This window comes from Lepidochelys olivacea, assembly GCF_965140295.1.
Source record: "Lepidochelys olivacea isolate rLepOli2 genome assembly, chromosome: 2".
Lineage (NCBI taxonomy): Eukaryota > Metazoa > Chordata > Testudines > Cheloniidae > Lepidochelys > Lepidochelys olivacea.
The window spans coordinates 55610001-55629816 of record NC_140412.1 but is presented as its reverse complement, the minus strand read 5'-3'; the positions used below and the strand labels follow the sequence as shown (position 1 = coordinate 55629816).

The 19816-nt window shown below is 39.0% G+C and overlaps 1 protein-coding gene across 4 annotated transcripts in view; it reads left to right on the top strand.

Moving 5' to 3' along the window:
- Positions 1 to 521: 521 nt before the first annotated feature.
- The window catches only part of ZFHX4 (zinc finger homeobox 4), a 173928-nt gene continuing 154633 nt past the window's right edge, over positions 522 to 19816 (top strand). For 3 of the 4 annotated variants that reach the window (XM_084619226.1, XM_084619225.1, XM_084619223.1), the window contains exon 1: positions 522 to 831. The gene's annotated coding sequence lies outside the window, so the exon portion shown is untranslated. Of the gene's footprint in view, positions 832 to 2380; positions 2815 to 19816 lie in introns of those variants that run through there. The other variant, XM_084619224.1, reaches the window with a different exon arrangement.

The window sequence follows — 19816 nt, the reverse complement described above, 5'->3', positions numbered from 1 at the left end:
TAAATCCCCATTTAAGAAAACCAAAACCAAAACCAAAACCCCCTCACTGGTGAAATAATTAATTTGCACCCAGTTCTTTTCAATTCCTGAGCAGTTAAAAGAGCAAGACTTCTCCCCCACCTTTTCTTTTTTTTTTTTTTTTTAATTTTCCCCTGCCATCTACTTTGTGTGTATGGGTGTATGTGTCTGTGTTACTAATGAAGTTTGCAGACTTGTGTTTGTGTCCATAAGCTCCTTTCCTGCTGCCCCTTCTTCTCTGGGCTGGTTGTGTGGTTCCTGCAGCCCCTACGAGCCCCCAGCAGCCGCGGCAGCTCCAGCTTCTCTAAGTCCGGGGCTGCGCGTCATTTGCAGTCTGGAGAATGTTGATCACCTCACTAATTACACCTCTCTCTCTCTCTCTCTCTCTCCTCTCCCTCTCTCTCTCTCGCTCATTCCCAGAGTGCATATCGGGAATAGACACACAAAGACATGCGCACTCAACTTAATCAGCCATTTTTTTAAACAGGGCTAAAACGATAATAATTAGCAGAATAAAGACATATCGGATTTTCATTTCCTTTCCTCCTTTTCCCAACCCCTTCACAACCAAACAGCGAGACCGCGGTCGGCACATGCTTTAACAACTCCCGGACCCCAAAGGACTGCTCTATGCCCCCCACTTCTTGCTCAATCATTTTTATTTCCACCCAATAAAGTTGGAGGATTATTTTTTTTTTATTTTTTTTAAATGAACCTTCTCTCGTTTACTTGGATGTGATCAGCTGTTAAGTAAATAAAGCAAAACAAAAAAAGAGGCGAAGATCCAGTAGGAACTGCGAGGGGAAATGGAAAGTAAGTTTTTTCTTTAACTTTTATTGAGTAGTTTGTGTTAAATTTAGGTCGAGTATCGATTATCTTTCCAGGCTGATCTTGCACAATCTTTGATATTTCGCTCTCGCTCGCTCTCTCTCTCTCCCTCTCTGCCTCTTTCTCTCTCCCTCACATACACACACACTCACATCCCCAGATCCCATGTATCTCTCCCTCTCTCGCCCCCCTTTTTTCTGCCTCTTTCCCCATTTTTAGGTACAATATTTGCTCTCATTTGGGGGAGGAGGGGCTGCTTTCTCTTTCTCTCGCTCTCTTTTTATTTTTTATCCTGGGGGGTGACATTTTTCGGGCTCTAACTTTTGGATTAAGTGGAGGATTCTACACGTTTTTCCAGAAGAGGCTGTCTTTTTCTCCCCCCTACTCTCCCCCCCCCATTTTGCATTTTTAGGGAGCTGGAAAAAACCTGTCAGATTAGGAGAAATGTTACGACTGCCAGAAGTCATCGCCTGCCAGTAGCCCCCAGCCCTTTACCCCTTCACCTTCTTTCACAGCTTGATCCCCCAAAAGTTTGAGGTGCATTTTTTTGGGGGGGGGGCGCAGATTCCCCGTTTTTTCTCCCAACTTTCGCTTTTTAGGGGGCTAGATCCCAGCAGGACGGAGGGGATCCGGACTGTGTGTGTGCGTGCGGGTGCTGCTGGGGTGTGTGGGGTACTGTGTTCGCAGGTAGGTTTCGCAGCAGCAGAAGCTGTGAGCTCCTCTGTCTCTAGCAGCAGGAAGAAGCAGAGCCCGTTAGCAGCGTGCTTTGCCTGTGTGTCAGTTTCCACAGAGCTGCTGGGAGCCCGGCTGGCTAGAGGGATGTGCTGACGGACGCTGTCTGGAGCAGGCTGGCTGCCGGAGCAGCTCGCCAGCAGCTAGGGGCATCGCTGCTATTGGGCTCTGGGGCTGGCTTAAGCGGCCCCCCGCCAAGGCTTTACGGGGAAATCGGTATGTTTTGAACCCGAGGAAGATGCTGTAAGACACAAATCGTGATAACGCAGCACAGCTCCTGCTCTGGCTCCTTGTGCCGGGGATCCAGTGCATCCCTGCCGACCCAGCGGCTAATGGCAGCCGCGTCCCTGCTTCCCCCTTCCGCCTTCAATGAAATTCCCTGTAAAAATGGTAATAAACTTTCCCCCCAGCCGGTGCCAACTTACGGCCGCTCCCCTCCACTCCTCCCCTCTTTCATCCCCCCCAGCAGCAGCAGCGGCAAACGCACGGGTTGGTATTTCTTTTGTTACCTGCGAGGCGGGCGGCCGAGGGTCTCTCATCGGCTGCTTGGGGCACTGGGTCCAGCCGAGAGGGGAGGCACATCAGTCGGGTTCAGCCTGTTTCACCTCAGCTCCGTCCCGAGGAGGCTTTAGCTCCCATTCAGTAACACACCCTCCTCCTCCTCCTCTTCCTCCTTAGGTACCAAGGCTCAGATCGCAAGCAGAACACCCCCCCCGCTCCCCCCCACCCCCAAAAAAACAACCAAAAGACAACTTGCCAGGCTGAAGATGGTGGATTTACACTGAGTCAGACACAAGCAGGTTCACCCAGGAAGTCTGACCATCCCGTTTTCTGACAGTTGCATTTCCTCTGCTCCATTTCGCTCTCCTGGTTTTGTTTTTGTTTTTAAAACCCTGTTCCATTTTTAATCAAGGATCATGTAGTTGGCAAAAGGAGAGAGAGGGAGAGAAACAGGAAGAAAGAGAGAGGGCTGTTGTTGTTTTGTTTGTTTTTTTAATTGTGTTCCCCTGGATTTTCAGTGGCTTGATCCCTAGGAGCGGTGGTGGAGTGGTTAAGCATCATATGTAGTATTATATTTTTAGTTTGGTGGTGGATGGATGGAAGAGGTAGTGAGCAGCCTTTGCAGCCCTGCCTGTTGTTGGTTAGATTGAGGCAGAGACTTGGCTGCGATTGGGACACGACTGTGACATGGGCATCGATCGCTTCCATTGAGAGCAATGCAAAAACACAGCCTGGGTATGTAACACTCTCAGTGCCATCAACACTTGTTTTACTTTATATTTACTGGAAAAACTGACAGAACAAGCCGAGTGCTTTTCTTTTAAAGAAGGAATACGGACAATTGGATGGGAAGGTGCTCAAAGAAGATTGTTAAAATAAACTGCAGGGGGGAAAAGCCTTTATCATTATTACTCCACTTTCTGTTCAACTAACTGTATTTAAGGAGTTTCTTTTTCTTCTGGTCTGGGGGATCCTACTAAGCTGAATGAAATAATAAATAATGAAAAAACACCCCCAAACAATCAGCCTTGAGGGAATATCTGATAGTTTTCAAGGTTTACGGTTTCAATCGGCAGGAAGGCACACAAAAATAAAAGATGGCTAGCCAGCTGTTTTAACCTTTTGCACCTGGCTTCAGTGCAGGGCTCATCAGGATTATTCAGTTATTCATGCTATCTGTGCTTGAATATTTATAGTATACGATCTAGAGATCCACACACTGCACTGTAGCATCTATTTATCCTCTGGTCATTGGCTTTTGGACTTCTTCAACATAAACATGTATTCAATAGTTTTCATTTTTATTATAATGAGCATATAGGGTCAATGAAATATAGGGGGAAAGTCGTAAATCTGCAAAAGTGAAACCTACCCAAGGAACAAAGAAAGGTCAGGTAAACCATCTGTGTAAGTCACAGTAATAGTACCTGCTATTGGTTTATGCAGGGATACTGGTTTATTATTCTCTAAAATGAAACTTATCAGTTAGACCAAGTTCAAACTAAAGGAAACCTTTGCAGATAACATATGGCATGACTTGCATCTTTCAGAATATGGGCACATTTTTGTTCTTTGATTTTTTATTAGTTTGGGTTTATTTTTAAAAGATGCTGTACCAGCAAAGAACATATAAAGGGGGATGAGAAAATCACTGTTTAATATTGCAGAATTTACTGCTTCCATTCTGACCATGAGCCTAAATTTACACAATGAAATTTGATTATCTCTAATAACAATATTAGATCCTGCACTGGATGGATGAGAATTGAGGTGGTTTTGTTGATTGCAAGGGTTTAATGTTGCATTTCAGAATCTGATGTGGTTTAGCCTCCCTTCCATTAACTGGAAAACCCCTGAGGTTTTACAATTATTTCTTAAAGATAATACATTTAAGATTGCATTGGTAGGCTGAAGAAAAGTCATAAAGGCAAGAAGGGAAGCCCTTAATAACTCTTGAGATTCAGACATGTTCAGCAGTTAGATTGGCTCTGACTTCACCAAGGGTCGACAATGTGTCATTTCCATGAAGCCAAATTGCCCTCTGCCTATATGATATTAATGTGCAAATCAATATTTCAGGGATTAAATTTCCCTTCTTCATTTTTTATGGTTTCTACCTCAATAAGTCTCAAGTCTATTAGAAGAGGCTGGATGATTTAAAATCTTTCACTGCAGAATGACTTGTCGTAGCCTTGTTTCACAGACCGTTTTTGGATTTTCTTTATAAAAGACCAAAGGCATTCCAAAGAAGTTGATAGTCAATGTAGGGACATGCTCAGTATTGTAAAGCCCTTGTTCGATTAAGAGCTAAAAAGGTATTGAAAATATAATATATATGTTTATATAATATATATATACAGTCTATTGCTTTAAAAATATTATGCTAATCACCTATTGATTTATTTCAAAATCAATTGAAGCTCCTTTCTTATTAGTGATTTGTTCAGCATTCTTCAGCTTTGTTGTTAATTTTCTTAAACATCATGCATGAATTAATCTGCTGTGAGAATGTGTTTGGGGTTTTGGTTTAAGAATATTTAAAAACAGACAGTTTTGCCTTTCTAATGTAAGTGATGTGAACAGTCTAGTATAGTTAAAAGAACCAGGGCTGTTTTTTCCTGTATTTAGAGTTCAGCATTGTTTTAATGAAGCAAAGGGGCCTTTTACAAATATTTTATGATTTCTAAATAGATGTTTATCAGCAACATATATTAAGAATGTCCTTTTGAATATTCACGATCAGTTAAAAATTAAAATGGAGATTCTGATCTGGAAGGAAACAATACTTGACAGAAAATTTAGGTCAAAATATGAGGTTGTGACTTTATCACATAATCTTGGGAAGGCCCTACTGTCTATCATTTGGTGTTGTTTTATAGTCTTAGACCATCTGGACCAAGTTCCGCACAGCTGCATGAATTTCATATGTGATAGAACATTTTTTCCATTCAGTGTGAAATGTTCCTTCCTAAAAACGTACACCAGACTCGCTTAATTTAGTCTGCTAAAAGAAATGCACATGAAAAAGGACAAAAGGCTCTTTAATCTCTGCAAGCTGTTTGTTTTTCTTCAAGATTCCTGTCTATTTGAGTTTGAAAAGTCATGTTTATTGAGGAGATGATTCTGAGGTGTGACATTAAAATAATATATGATTTTTGTGCTAGTTTCTGCTCTCCTAGTTAATTTGCACAACTACTTTTTATGCCTGTCAAAACAGAGAGTTAATCTATTCTTATTTACAATTAATCTCAATAAAATTAATCTTAACTATGCCTTAGTCAGTGGCTTAAAATATCTAATTATATTCAATTAACTGCTGTCATAGTAATTAACATTGCTTAATTGCCTCTGCATATATTTATGTAAAGCTCATTAGTTACTGCTTGCTCTTTTTTTCCTTTGCTCACTTCCATTTTTGTTGCTGTCAGAGCACTGACATCGAACCCTCTCTAGGTTTTGACAATTCTGATCTTTAAGGATCTGACTATGCCAGTGAGGACAAATGATTTTGTAACATTTTATTTGGGTAAATATTAATGTTTTCATATGCAAAGAGATACTAGTGCTGGTCTTTAAAGTACCTCCAACCACCCCCCTCTCTCTCCACCCCACGCCAGCTCAGACAAAAATATTTTCTAGCCTTGTTGATAGAAATATGAGAAGCCAGGTTAAGCTTTGTGTTTATAAATGAAGAGCCTTTCTGCATCTGCCTTGGGGCTGTACCCACAAGGCAGAGCTTTCCTGCTCCAAAATCATTCAAAGGGTTAAAGACTTGGCCAGGGTTCAAATTGAAAAGCGCCCAGGGAAAGTGCATGTGAATATGTACAAGTTTCATGTAATTAGTGCTTAATTATATTAACATATGCAGATTGTCAATTTAGGAGCTTGTTGAGCTGGCAAAGATCAGCCAGGCACAATTGCTGTATTGTTCTGAAACAATAATGGATTTCAAGTTGGATTGTGGAAACACATAACTAGCTATCTAATTTAACTCATACCATGGTGAAATTTCATTAGTCTCCATGGAGACTGGTTTAATTGTGCTGACTAATGTTCTGGGCTGCAGAATGTCCTAAAAAGAAAGCGTTGTTTGCCTAATCCACCTTACAATGACACTTGTTTGTACATGTTTCCCTTGTGTGAGAATTTGCATATGCAAATAAATAGTTTCTCTGCATCATTTGTCATGGCTGTTCATTACCCATGAAGAGGACATTGTTACTAGGCTGTTACTGAGTCTCCCAAGACAGGATAGTGTCAACCAGTCCAGCCACATTCTTTCATAATTTGTTTCTGATTAATAGACCAGAGTGAGGCTCATTCTATTCAGGCCTCTGCAAAGGGAAGGTCAGTTCTGTCACTGAAAAGAGTTTCCGCAGCAACTGAAGGTTTTCTCTCCCTCCCCTTCCCCCTTTTTCTTTAGTTAACATAATCATATTTAGAATAATGTATTCTTGCTCGAAGGAATACCTCCACTAATAATCTCCAGTTTCCTAAAGCAAAAGAGAGGGAAATAAAGGAGATTCTGGTATTGGAATATTAATCCTGTTTTTGACAGAAAGGTAAACTGATATAATTGCTTTTCAGTCGAAGGAATGGGGGTTTATACAAGTGTGAAAGCATCGGAAAAGGATTAGCATTTTTTTGCATAATGAAAAGCTCTGTTGAATAGGGCACTGAATGGTTGACTGAATGACTAAGATGAAAGGAAGATGAAAATGCAGGCTCCTCTTTCTTTATGCCTATGCTCAGCTCTCCCTAAAGTTATGTTTGTCCAAGACTTTAGAAAACAAGCAGAAGCTCAGATTTCAGCAACTTTATAAGATGCCCTGAGTTTCCATCATCATGTGAAGTAATATGTATGATAATACTGCAGCTAGAGGATGATAAACACAGGTTTGTATGTAGAAGAGTTCCAGGAACATGACAGGCTATCCAAATATTGACTATTGGGTACTTTGCCTGTGGGGAGGGGGGTGGGAGGTGGGGAGTTATTTTAAAAGTTTCCAATGGAAATTATGCATCAGTACAGAATAATAGTCTAATCAAGTTTGTTATTCATGCAAGCTGCATTTAGTTAACACCTGTTTTAATTAATGAACTATTTCTCTTTGGAAAAAGTTATGAATTCTGACTTCGTTAAGTGGTTAAGTGGTCTGTAAGCCTTTATGGGGAAAAATACTCTCTTATTCAGTACTTAACATGGAAAAATCTGATTTAAATAGAAATTAGTATATGAATATAATGAACAATATTTTGGCACAATTGTATCAATATATTTTAACTTTTTAATACACTTACAGTAGGTTCCCATATCACTAAAGGTCTGACCCTACTGTCATCAAAGTTACAGATTAAAGGCAATGCCGGTTTTAAAAGAGCAGGATCAGGCCTTATGTTAGGGCTGTAACTGGTTAGTTGTTGACAGTGTGATCAGTGCTCATAGTTATATTCTCTCAGCAGTAATTAGTGCAGTTAAAATACCTTAAGGGTTGAGACAGTTTTGAAAGTGGGAATTGGTTCTCTTTGTACATATGTAAATCGATTGCAGTGTAGATGATTATTTATATATATATATATATCTATTTAAATAGTTATTAATTTAATGGCACTATAGAAAAGTGTTGGTAGACTCTACCATGTATTATCTTTGTTTGTTTGCTCTTGTTAGTTTGCAGAACTTGCATTTGTACATGCTTGCCAGTTTAGTGCTGTACTTGACTGGATAATATTTAAACGGCTAGATTCACATTTAAGAATTCAGAAGTAAAAGTGGATGACTGAAGTAAGGTTGCCAATTCAGCATGGAATTATTTGCAGCCAGAAGTGTTTGATCTTAATTAGATCACAAAGATTCCTTACTTTTTAGATGAAGTTGAAGAAATTCTATATGGTTTTGGAAACTTTTATTGCTAACTTTATGAAATTCCTTAAAACCTCTGTTAAATGAAGAAGAAATCTACATAAAGGATGTTCTCTCAAACCGAGATGGGTTTATTGATGTATTTCCATAAGAAAAATGTGTTAATTTAAAAAATACATTCATTTGTATTTTAAAATATTGTTAACCAAGCACCATGTGTTGTAACTGGCAATTTTCCAGCCACTGTAGAATTGGATAACACATGGATTAATAGTAACTTATGTGATGTCTGCTGTCTTACTGAATGGGTAGAAACCCAGAGTATTTCAGATACTTTCTAAAATCCAGAAATCTCAGTAACATGCAAAGTATTATATGTTTATGTGAACAGATTGATAGATGTGAGAAATTAAGAGAGACACTTATTTCTTGGTAACTGTTCTAGGTTCATCATTAGTAAAACAATATTCGTTGTGGTACTCATACGTGTTGATAGCAAGATTCAGAAGTATTTTAGAGCTCAATCCTGCAGTCCTTACTCAGGCAAAACTCCTCCCTTCTTTTGCTCTAGTAAAGTCTTCAGGATTTGGTCTTTAACATGGGTGTTCTGTAGTTCCTTCGTTGTTTAGTAGTTATACTTCAATGCTGCTATAACAGTACTCTTATTTATCATTCCTGTTTTTCAGGGTTCAAAATGTGGCTAGAAAAGTTTGCACCAGGCTGGAATTTCAAATGCAAGGTCCTGTCTATGACAGACTTTTTCTTTTTAAACAATTTTTTAAAGGAACGGTTTAACCAAGTTTTATGAATGAAATAAAAGCTTACCGTGTTAAGACACTCTTTTATATGTCCACATTATTCAAAGCAGCCTTTGAGTTTAAAAAAAGACGTTTAGAAAGTGATTTGTCTATAATATAGTTTATTTGCTTTTGGTAATTTTGAGAACAGTTTTAAACCCACCTAGAAATTGGGATTTTTTTGACTTAGTTCATGTTTGTGGCTGTCAAGCTGACCTGATAGGCGGTACCAGCTCCTAAGTAGGTGTGATAGTCTTTTAGGTCAATAGTTCACTAAGTAAAGACTATATGTACAAGGTAGACCATGGGATCTCTGAAAACACACAGACTGTAATGGGTCTGCAGTCCAACTAATGCACATACTCTGCTATGTAAGACACACAACTAAGGATGTATTTAAATAGGCAAATGCTCTGCCTTTAAAACAAAGAAAGACTTACAGAGTGTCTGTATTGACTGAAGCCTAACTCATCTGAAACAGACAAAAATCAAGTGTCTGATTCTCCTAACTTACACCAGTGTAAATCAGGAATAATTCAGTGAAGTCAGTGGAATTACATTAGTGTAAAACAATGGTGTGCAAATGGTGTAAATGAGAGGAGAATCAGGCCCATAATCTCTAGTCAAAAATACTCATGTTAAATCCTGTATAAAAGATGTTGTCTTTTTGGAAAGAAGTTTTAGTAGAACATTTTCTGTGTATGAAGAAGTAATACATAAGGTGACATGCTCTAGGTGAGGTTTTGTGGCGGGGCTGGTGGCGGCTGATTCTTCTCAGCAACCAGGTAATAGCAGAGTTGTGAGTCTGTACGCAAAGGTTGTTGAAGGCCTGCTCTTTCCAATTTGACATTGAGGCTTCCTCATAGAGCATCTCCCCTAATCTGAGGTCACCTGTCACTAGCAGCTCCTCACAATATGACATATCAAAGAAGTAAATGGGGTTACTCTAGATTTACAATATTTGCTATAGGTTTACAGATCAGAATCTTCTCCAGTTTAAGAAAACAAGTGTGCATGTCCTCCCACCTCCCACTTGGAGATAAAAGTTTCCATTTTGTGAGACAGCAAAGGCCCCAAAGCAACTTTCCCAAGGAGACAAGAAGGCTCCTCACACTTCCCAAGTTTTATACAACGTTCTCCACACAGAGCAACGTTCCCTGTGTGAGGTGCCATAGCCAAACCACTGCAAAGTGCAGTTTCTCCCTATTTCAAGCACATTGGTCCTTACTTCCGCTTTCAGATGGTAAGGGTCCGCATGGAAAGCAGCTCTTTATAGAGTACCACCCTCATGTTCTTCACCCTTCTCCTCACCTTTTGTGTAATGTGAAAATGTTTGTTTGTTTGACAGGAAGAGGAATATAGATTTTGTTCTCAATTTGTAAAATTGAGGGTATAAATAAGAAAATGCTTTAGCATTTATAAAATTAAAGTTAATGACTGACATTTATATAGCAAATGCCACCCCCAAACCCCTGAAACTATTATAAACTGATTACAAGAAACCACTTCCTCCATCACTGGGACACAGCCGTCTCTAGGGTGGAAAGTGTCACACAGTACACAAACAGCACCCCACAACTATGCCACACAATGACTTGGGAAAGAAAGTTAAGAATGTTTTATCCCACAAAAACAACTAGATCATTGTAGTTAGACAAAATGTAATTTTCCAACTGGTAATCAGTTAGTGCATCAGGGTAAACATTCCAGCTCTGGTGGAAAGTGTCACTGGATATTTGATAGTCACAGGTGGTCAGGGCCTTGGATTTATATCTCTTTTGAAAGAGGGATCCTCCAGCATTACAGTAGCTTCTAGTTCAGAATTAGGGCCTGATCCAAAGCCCAATGAAGTTAGTGTGAGTAGAGACTCACAGTGACTTCTGTGGGCTTTTGGATCGGGCCCTTAGAGGGAGAAATGACATTTACTGAATCATCTACAGCACTATGTTTTCTTTGGAAGTCTCCATGCTGATTGGGCCCAGCTGGGGTTAGCTTATGAGATCACAGACCAAGGTGGTATGGTTGCAACTTCTCTTGAATAGGTGGAAGAATACCAAGATAAAAAGGAGTCTAAATGTCATTTTATAAATAGCTGTGACTGAAAGCATAACAATGGCTTGGCTATTATAGAGTAGATTGAATCTCATTGGAGGTAACACGTCCAAAATAAAGGACAAGAAATTAAAAATTGTGGGTTTAATTACATGTTGAAACCCTGTCCCATAAACAAACAGTTGTTCCTATGTATTACAGCATGGGTCTGGTATATGTGGGCATTATTGGCATCAGTAATAATTGGCATTATTGTTATATGTGCTGTAATACCTATGTCCTAGCCTGAGTTAATGATAATGTGTTCGGAGTGGAGTTTTGGGGCTCAAACTCTGACTTTACTGTCTTATGTCCATTTGTTTCACAACCTTGAATAAATTCAAACATCCTTAGAAAACTATCTAAACAAATTTAAGAGCAAGAATTTGTGAATATTTCTTATTTTACTTCTTGCCATACAAACACAGTGTGTTAGTTCTCAGTATTGTAGTTACTTGACAGGATTTTAATAATTGGAAAAATATATTAGAAACCCTTATTTAAATGAACCTATATGCAAGTTAAACAAATGCAGAACTGTTTAATGGTTTGCCTGGGAATTATTTAGACTGACCTGTGTAATAATATTTTTATTAGCTGTAATTTGTTTTCTAGGGAGAAAAGGGTGTTTTTAAAGTTGTGTGTTAACATGCAGGCTTGGTATTGAAATGGGACAATACCAGAATGTGCATTTCTAAGAAGGTGGGACAACAGTTACCTAAAAGGTGAAGACTTGAGAAAAAATGGGGAGAGTCATTTCTCTCCTGAAATGAAGCAGGGTGCAGATTAGGAACCATTAAGATTTGCCAGGAGTTGCTGGTCATAGAAGCCTGTTTAAGTGCTCACTGTCAACAAGGAAATCATGGGCAGCACTTAAAGTGGCTCACCTTTGATTTATTCATAAACCTCACACGAGCACTTGGCTTTGTTCTTGCACTGGTAAGGGGGAACTGATGCCAATAAGAACAGGAATAAAGAGCTTCTTGCATGGTCCAAAAGTGAATAGCACTTTATCTCAAAGCATGACCTCCATTCCCAAGATCTGTTGTGTTACAGTTGACTCCATCTAGATGTGTGTGTAGTCTCAGATGAATTGCTAGAAGAGGTTACGACAAATATATACTTTGTAAACCCTGTAGATGTAACAAGAACTATGTAACTGGTACTTAGATTCTAACTTAACAGGAAGATTGCAGTATTAATACTGAATTGAAAGATTTCCTCTTCAGACAGCATTTAGTGTTAGTGTTGTTAATGAAAGTCAGAAAACTGATTCAAGTGAAAAATCTTATTTGTACACCACTATACTCCTTAAGAGATTCATTTGAAAATGCATGTTGATGGTACAGAAAAATATGTGAAGTAGTTCTGAGACAAAGAAATTGGCTTACTTATTTATTAGTCATGTTTGATTGCTGTTGGTTTATTTATGTCTCTCTAAAAATGGCAAGTAGTGCTAGCAGTCCAGCATGGGGGAAGGGACCTTTTGAAGACGGTCAACTGGCATGTTTGCACTAGGGCAGAGGTTGAGTACAGTTACTTAAATCCCCAGAGAAACATTTAGTTAATGCTAGCTTTTTTCTGATCCTGTCTGAGTTTGGTTTTCTTTTTGCCTTTAATGAAGTTTATCTGTTGTTACTTTAGGGTTCAGATGTTTTTTAAATTTACTTGCATTTTCATAACAAATTAAACAAAAGGAGTCATATTGGAAGATAGTGATGAGAGCTAATGATATGTCTTTAGATAAAGCAGTCCTCGTGTGCAATCTGATCACAGCCATCAGCTCATTTGTCATGGCTGAAGTGAAAATGTCAGGACCAATGAGTGTATGAGTGCTGAAGGGGGCGAAAGGGCTTTTGGAGACACTTTTGTGCTGGGAGTGGGCCATAGCTTAGATTCCGCTCTAGGGAAATACTGGGATTAGCCAACTCTGTGCACAAATCCCTAGCATAACAGAATTAGTTGGGAAAATGAGGTTTGTTAAGGAAAAAAATTCTACAGAATTGCTCTAGGCTGCAGCCCAATAACTGTGCAAAACAGTGAGGCTTTTTATTAAAATAATTTTAGTGATGTGAATTTACACACATTCCAGCACAAGCCATAATTGGTAGGCAACATTACAGCAAAGCCCATTTTAATGTATTTTACATCCGTATATGTGTCTAATTTTATACGGTTATCATAGTATTAAAATAAATGTGATCTTAAAAATCTGAACTAAAGGTTTTTCAAAACTGACAGGGAAATCAGATTTTAATTTTTTTAACGTTCAGTAAAAATTATAGAAGAAAATACAGTAGAAGTAAATGTAGCTCATTGAAATACCAGCCAATGCTGATGAAATCTTACAGAATGATAGGGTTAGAAGGGACCACAAGGGTCACCTAGTCTAAATCCCTGCCAAGATGCAGGATTGTTGCATTGTTTAGTTCAGACAAAAAAATAAGATGGTCAAACTCCCCATAGTAGCATTTCCTCACTCTGAAAGTTTAATTCACACCACAGGTAAGTGGCATACTGGATCAGAACTGAGGTCTGTTAGTATCCTGTCTCTGACAGTGGCCAGTGCCAGATGTTTCAGAGGAAGGTGCAAGAAACCCCAGTAGTCGGATGTGAGATAATTTGCTGAACATACCAGGTCTCATCCTGGTCTCTAATAACTAGAGATTGGCTTAAGCCCTGAAGAGGTGAGGTTTGAGGCTGGGAATGGGCGACAGGGGACGGATCACTTGATGATTACCTGTACTGTTCATTCCCTCTGGGGCACCTGGAATTGGACACTGTCAAAAGAGGGATACTGGGCTAGATGGACCTTTGGTCTGATCAACTATGGCCGTTCTTAAGTTCTTCTGTAATATCCTGGTCAAAATTTTTGTTAACATTAGTATGCTAACTCTGGATATCCATATAAATGTCCAATCCCTTTTTGACTCTTGCTCAGTTCTTGGTCTCAGTGATGTCCTGTGGCTATGAGTTCCATATATCCAGCATTGTATAAAAAAGAAGAATTTCTTTCTATCAGTTTTGAATTTGACATCTTTTAATTTAATGGTCTGTCCCCCGGTTCTTTTATTACTACACTCCCTTTTTCCATACTGGGACCTCCTTCCTTTTAACACATGGGAAAGACAAGTGTGGCTGTGGTCTTCTGTCACTTGTTTGCAACCCTCAGGTTGAGAACACCTTAACTGAAATGACGCTTTCACTTGCCAAGCCCATCCAGCTGATGCCAAGATAGGAAGGTGGCTCAGATGATCATATTCCTGTATCATTCTGGGCTGGCAGGAGCCAGCCATCTTCCTTTTATCTCTGAATTGGCTAGTGGGCAGAGTATGCTCAGGAATTGTCTGAGTGTTAGGTGTGTTCAAACACTAGTCCGCCTGGCTTGTTTCTGGGTGCCTCAGGGAAAGCATGGAGGTGGCTCGCCTGAAGAGAGTATTTGCCCCTTCTTCCACCATTTCACCAGTCTTGGAATAGCAGTTGTGAGGCATTGGTTGTATCTTCACTTCAGGGGACTCAGGATTCTTGCTGATTTGCACAGGGCTCAGCAGACTGCCAATTTAGGGTTGAGAGAAAGTTTTCCCTCATCGCATGGTGATGCTGGTGCTGGGAATTTTTCACTTTCCTCTCATATATTTAGCTGGTGTCAGCAGTAAAGGCTAGATGTTAGTGATATACTGCTACTGAACTTGTTGGTGATTGCCATCAGATCACCCTATCGCCTGTGGCTGAGTACTTTTCACAAAGTCAAACTTTTAAGTCAATATCTGACCTATCATTCCTTGTCCTCAAAGGAAACCTGCACAACACCTTCAAAAGACGAGCTTGTGAATTTAAATTCATAACTCTGCTAGATGCTAAAAAATCTTGGTGTCAACAGAGACACTGGTTTTATGGCTCATTACAACAATTTTACTCCTGGGAGAATTCTGGGTCACTGCACATGCGCAGAATTCATATGCCACGCAGACTTTTTTTTTCTTAGCAGGAAATCCATTCTGCCAAGAAGTGCTGCAGTTACTCCTTTCACCCACCAGGGGCCACTGTGGCACCAGAACAGAGAGCAGCTGCTCCCAGGTGGGAGCAGCTAGCTACATATAGGGAAGAGAAGAGGCTGGTTCCTCACAGTGCCCTGCCCGTGAGGCCAGGTCAGGAGGCATGGGATATGTGGGGGACAGACAACATGGGGCACATGGGGTTGCTGGGGGGTCACAGACTGGGGTTCAGAAGGGCTAGTGGGGGGGACAGACTGGGGTAGGGGCTGAATGGCAGTGGGGGTGCAAAGACATATGGGGACAGGAGGGAGGGGCTGACTGAGTGGGGGTGCAGGGACATGGGGAAGGGGGTGCAGGGACACATAGGTATGGGGGATGGGATGGCTGAGTGGGGGCACAGGGACACCCTGGGACAGGGCAGATGGGCCTGACTGAATGAGAGAGGCTAGGCGTCAGCCAGGGTCTGTATGGGAAAGGCCCCCTAACGAACCCCCTCCTCCAAGGAAACAAACTGTTCCATATTTTTCCCACCCACACCCAGCAACCCTCCAAGTTCATACCCAGGCTGTTTCCCAGCAATTACTTCCCTCTCCCTCAGCTCCTCCATTACCCCTAACTCCCCCAACCTTTTGCATTGCTTCTGAGGGAAGTACATGTCTGTATTTCAGATTAAATGAATTATTACTCAAAGTTCTGTATTAATAGGCCTAGTAAGGAATCTATTGGTCAAAAACATTTTTTGAATCTTTTTTGTGGTCTGTATTGTGACAGACATATTTGGTGACAGGTATTCTGAAATAAATTACCAAAATAAATGAAACTGGTGTGATTATATTGTATTATTTTGACAAATAAAATACGCAGAATTTTGCAGAATTTTAAAATATTGTGCGTAGGATTTTTATTTTTTTGGCACAGAATTCCCCTAGGAGTAAACAGTTTGTAATCTACTACTAAGCCTCCTTTGTCCTATGACTGCAGAGGTGTTAATTGCCCACTTCATTTTAAGTGGTTTCTTGTAATGTGTTAACCCCTTATGCTTAACAATCATCCCTCCTTGTATTTAGCTGTGATACTCTGGTTTACCTTTTCCAGACCTGAAGACCTTTGTGAAGCTTGCAAGCTTGTCTCTTCCACCAATGGAAGTTGGTCCAATAAGAGATATTACCTCACTCACCTTGTCTCCATTATATCATTGTTGAGTTTGAGGCCTTGGCAGCAGGGCTGTGATGTGGTGGAGAGAGGCTTCAGCATTTAGTGTATTTGCAGTTATTAGTAATTATGTATTTCACAATTTGTTAAGCGAATTCCACTGTGAGGGAAAGTGGGTGATCTGATTCTTAATCCCTTTCCCCCCCAAATCTTAGCCATGAGTTTAGGAACAGGCAGGGCTAAAACACACACTGACTGCAGGGGGTGGAGAGAAATGGGTGTGCAGAAGAGCCTTAGGCTCTGGCTCAGATACCAGGTAATTGTCTCGAGTAAACTTAGTCTTCCTTGGAGTGGGGTTGCAGCTAGCACGTGAAACTCCCCTTTGTGGTCACAGGCTTCAGGCCTTCACAGAGATATGAACGTGGCCCCAGGGACTAAAGATGCCAGGTAACCTTGAGACTGTTGTAGAAATTTGTAATAAAGTTGCAGCCACTGGCCTTTAAACCCCAAACACTTCTCTGCTTGTTTACGGGTGTCACTGAGTGGCAGCAGCAAAGTAATTTATTTGATCTAACTAGTACTTATCTTTGTTAGAAGTTGTCTACAGATTTCTTCCATTTCATGTACAGTGAATTGTCCTCTTTCAGATAATGTACTTGTACAACCTTTTTTGTTTAATTCTATTGATTTACAGTGTTAAAGTGAAATATCTGATACCTGTTTCCTGCCCTTCGAGTATATGTAGTCAAAGAGGGCTGATTAGGTTCTCCCCTCCCCCCACTAGCCCTTTAGCTATTTTAAATGTATAATTATCATTGCATGTAATTTGATAGCTGCACTAATTGCTGCCAACCATTGTCTGTTTGCACTTAATGCTGAAACCTGATCAACATCCTGCTTTGGTTGATGTTTAGTGGTAAACTTTAATTAACTCTTATTGCATTGAAGAAGAGCTCAGTCTCAGTGCTAACTAATCATTTACCTTCATTATGTCCTGACAGCTCCACTTGTTCCTGGTACTAATAGATACACCAGTCAGTAAATAAACCTGCAAACCTTCATTCATGCCTTGAAGTTGTTCCACATTGATATTTTGTTGCTTAAAGTATAAGATAACTGGGTAAAGATAATTATTTCAGTTAGTTTTGTACCTCTGGTTTTCCAGACACCAATCTCAAATTGCCTTTTTCATGCCAGACAATTTCATTTTAATAGTAACTGTAGATTTAAGATAACATTATTCCTTCAACATGGTTCCTATAGACATGCATCTTTTGAATCAATACAATTAAGCTTGTCTCCTGTTGGAATTCTTGTAATTATTTTTCCTGAAATACTTTTCCTGTAATGATATTGAAGTTAAAGTAATCAGGTTACTGGCAGATCATGTAAAATTCAACTCAAAATTGCTGGCTGCTTGATTTTAATTTGTCTGACATCAAGTTTGTTTGAAAAGGGATAATATGTGGTTAAACCAAGGAGCTTATAATTATGGTTGACATTTGTTTGTTTATAATGAAATCTAATTAAAGTTCATACATTTTAAAACACAAAAGTTAATTACTGAATTGCTCACTTCACTTATGCACAGCAGTCAAATTAACTTGCAGTGTAAAAAATGACGACTCTGCATTATAAAAAATAAAATGCCCAGTTGATCTTGGATATCCACAACAAATGAGCCACTATTTTATTCTAGAAATAAATCTGCCTTATTTCTGACTATACTATTTAAAAAAAAAACAAATGGCCCTCTATTTTCATTGACCATGTTGATTTTACTATGAAATAATATTTAAATATTTTAATACTGTTAGGAACACTATACATTTTCTTTTGAGAATGCATCATTAGAAGTATCTTATGTTCTGTTTCTAAAATGTACTCTAAAACCTATCCTATCAAGACTCTTTCTGAAATCATCTGAAGTTGGAGTATTGCTAAGAGAATTGGAATGCTAGCATGAATACCTGGCTTGCGATTACTTCTATAAAGATAATTACAGCATTGTTAGCTTGCAAGCAAAGGGCTTGTGGGCCTTTGGTTTTTGTTTTAAAAAAACTGAACCAAAACATTTATTGCAAAGTTTGTTGTCAGATAATAGAGACAGACTGGATATCTGGAACCACAATGCCTTCATATTTATTATTATTTTTAGTTTTGTCTTAAATTTTGAATTTGCTAAGAAGGTGTGTGCATGTTGCAAAAGTAGCACTTGTCTGTGAATAAAAACAAAATATGTATGATAATTCACACACTTTAAAAGACTATTGCATTGTACACGATTCTTTAAAGTGCCCTGTGTCATATTTTTGCAAAGTCAAAAACCCGTGGTAAATTTAATGAAACAAGAAACACGGCTGTAATTTTTTAAGCTTGTTAAAATAAGCTATTAATTTCCCAGTGTTTGTGAGCAGGTGAGAGATATTAACGGTGTAATTTTTAGTGAAGACAATTAGGATTAATTTTCTAACTAGTTCTATGTAACGTACTTGTGTGTGATTTTAAAATAATATATAATGTAAATTAACTTTGCAGTTAAAGAGATTAAATTGTGAAGGCTTTGCAGATTGGGAGTATTGACATATGGATAAAAACAGTAAATATGATGTATTAATTCCTAAAATGATTAATGCAGCAAATTTATTTCAAAGAAAAAACCCAAATGGATTCCATAGTTAAGGTTTATATTTAGCAGGTTTATTAATTTGAATTTCCAAATCTAATAGGGATTTTGGGGGTGAAAAGGGAATACTTGGGGACTCTTTTCATTAATCCATATGCTTGAGTATTTTATATAGCTTTTCGTAGTTTATATTGTGTGCATTATGATACAGGACCTGATTGATTTGTAGATTAATATTTATTTAGTAAAGGAAAATCAAAGGGATTAAGCAGTCAGAATTTTAACTCTAATCCTACTTTGCATAGATGAGACAAAGGGAGGTGATTAATGCTTATAGCTCATTGGGTCACTATCATTCAGATGCACCTTTCTTTAAACAGAAAGAAAAGAGGAAAGTTGATATATCCTCTTGGGTATTGGCAAACAACAGTTTTCTAGCTATACGTTCGCTGATTAGGCCATCCTTTCCCATTAATGAAGTAATCACTACAAAACCTCAGTATCAGGTAGAACAGTAGCAAAACAGTACCAAAGAGAGAATCAGAAAGAGGTACTACAGATAATTAGAGTTCGTGTTCTTGTCTCACACCAATGCAAACTATTAATTTTCAATTAGAGTATCTGCAAAGCTAGAAATCAAATGGGTAAAAAGATCCAAAATTTGTTTATAGAGATGGGCCTATTTCTTAGGCTCATCTTGCATACTGATTATGACATTTTCCTGAAACAAAACAAAACCAGTATAGCTTGGTCACGCTGAGATTGCAGCTGCAGTGGTTTCATTAAAGCTGTGGAAAGAAGACAGGAGAGTAAAGCAACAGTTCTTCACCATTATAATTAAATTAAAAATTCCAAAACCTATTATAATATTATTGCCAACATGTACATTTTCTCACTGGTTCTTCAGTGTAGCAAACAAAGAAAGTATCATATCTTGAGGGAGAGGGAGAACACATCAGTCTCATGAGATTTCATTATAAAAGTTAAAAAACCATCTGGAATGATAGCTGATTTAGGCTTTGAGGATCATAAGGGGAATAGAGGAGAAAATAATCTGGTGCAATACCACACTCAGTATTGTCTCTTGTGAAGTTTTCCATTTCCCCCCTTTTAAATTTGCTGTTTTAAATGCATAATATATTTGGTTACATCCCTCTATTCAAACTTAATTACCTTCTCCCCTTTGTCGTGACATGGGTGGAAAGTTTTTGCC